Below are 1,973 nucleotides of genomic sequence, written 5' to 3'. Positions count from 1 at the left end.
TAATGCAGCCTTTAAAACCAGGAGAAGACAACACAATATCACAATATCCAAAATGGAAGACCCTATCTAGTCTCTTATATTGATGGCGATATATCGGTATATTGCCCGGCCCTTCTGTCCAATAATGCAGCGTTTATTGATCCGCCTCTTACAGGAAGTCCAGTGGGTGTTTTCTCTCTGCGCTAACGCTGACAGCCTCTCAGACAACACCCAGCTCCAAAACCAATATTACTCTTTGAGGAGTAATATTGGTTTGTTTGGATTGTCTCCAGTTAATGTTTGAGAGGAGAATTCAATATGAACAGCAATATATGCTCGGACCAATTGTAAAGTTTGGGTATTTACATTTGTGGGAGTGTTCTTTTGTGGACTGGTCTTCACAAACAAAGCGATAGCATTCAAAGAAAGTATAGATATCATATTTAAAAAATAAATGAATTAAAAAGGTTTAAATGACACATGTTTGTAGTTGTTAATTACAGAAGTGAGGAAGGAAGAGTGTTGGTCACTGAAGTGAATGGGGCTTGTTTTTTTGTTCTTGTTTAATCTTAATAATCAGATAGAGTGTAACGTGAGTAGGAGTAAAGGGAGTAATATTTTTGTACTATTTAAAATTGTCTGTGGGGGGGCACCTGGTTAAGCGTTCTCAGTCTTTTTCACAGGTGCTGCTGGTTTGGTTCTGACCATAGACTGCATAATATTAATGGTCAAAGCATCCGGTTTGGCAAAGTGCTGCAAATGTGGAAGTGCCTTAAACCGTCATTCTCTCTGACCTCCAGCAGGGGTAGACTCCTTAAACCTGCATTCTCTCTGATCTCCAGCAGGGGGAGACTCCTTAAACCTGCATTCTCTCTGAATTCCTGCAGGGGGAGACTCCTTAAACCTGCATTCTCTCTGATCTCCAGCAGGGGGAGACTCCTAAACCTGCTTTCTCTCTGATCTCCAGCAGGGGAACTCCTTAAACCTGCATCTCTCTGATCTCCAGCAGGGGAGACTCCTAAAACTGCATTCTCTCTGATCTCCAGCAGGGGAGACTCCTTAAACCTGCATTCTCTCTGAATTCCTGCGGGGAGACCCTTAAACTGCATTCTATCTGCCTCCTGCAGGGGGAGACTCCTTAAACCTGCATTCTCTCTGATCTCCTGCAGGGGGAGACTCCTTAAACCTGCATTCTATCTGATCTCCTGCAGGGGGAGACTCCTTAAACCTGCATTCTCTCTGATCTCCTGCAGGGGGAGACTCCTTAAACCTGCATTCTCTCTGACCTCCAGCAGGGGGAGACTCCTTAAACCTGCATTCTCTCTGAATTCCTGCAGGGGGAGACTCCTTAAACCTGCATTCTCTCTGATCTCCAGCAGGGGGAGACTCCTTAAACCTGCATTCTCTCTGAATTCCTGCAGGGGGAGACACCTTAAACCTGCATTCTGTCTGATCTCCAGCAGGGGGAGACTCCTTAAACCTGCATTCTCTCTGAATTCCTGCAGGGGGAGACTCCTTAAACCTGCATTCTCTCTGAATTCCTGCAGGGGGAGACTCCTTAAACCTGCATTCTCTCTGATCTCCAGCAGGGGGCGACACTTGCAGTTGCAAAAGGAGGTCTGTTTCTGCAGAAGTGTATGAGAAAGTGACCCACTTCTCACTTGATTTATTACCTCAGCAATAAAGCTCATAAAGTTTTAGGGCGTGGCTATGACGTGATTGACAGTTCACGGCCTGTCTCATTTGTAATATAACTATGGGACAAAGATATATTTAAAACCTAGCGAAGCTCAAACTCACCTCGAACTATGTAGGCTAGCTTTCAGCAGCAGTTCAGTGAAAGTGTGTAACGTAACGTGAATAGTAAGAGTGAAGCAGCATTTCCAACTCTCAGCTAACGTCCCAGTCAGATGCCGCCCACCAGTCTGTGGCTCTTCCCTCTCTCCTGTCATCTAAAATCATCACATCCGCAACCAGGATGGCTCGACGACTCC

The 1,973-nt window shown here is 45.3% G+C and overlaps 1 protein-coding gene across 2 annotated transcripts in view; it reads left to right on the top strand.

The window, feature by feature from the left end:
• The window catches only part of scinlb (scinderin like b), a 24,675-nt gene that overhangs the window by 1,128 nt on the left and 21,574 nt on the right, over positions 1 to 1,973 (top strand). The window lies entirely within an intron of this gene.

This window comes from Etheostoma spectabile, chromosome 12 (assembly GCF_008692095.1).
Source record: "Etheostoma spectabile isolate EspeVRDwgs_2016 chromosome 12, UIUC_Espe_1.0, whole genome shotgun sequence".
Lineage (NCBI taxonomy): Eukaryota > Metazoa > Chordata > Actinopteri > Perciformes > Percidae > Etheostoma > Etheostoma spectabile.
Note: the sequence above shows the minus strand (reverse complement) of the source record. Positions and strands in the feature narration are given on the sequence as shown.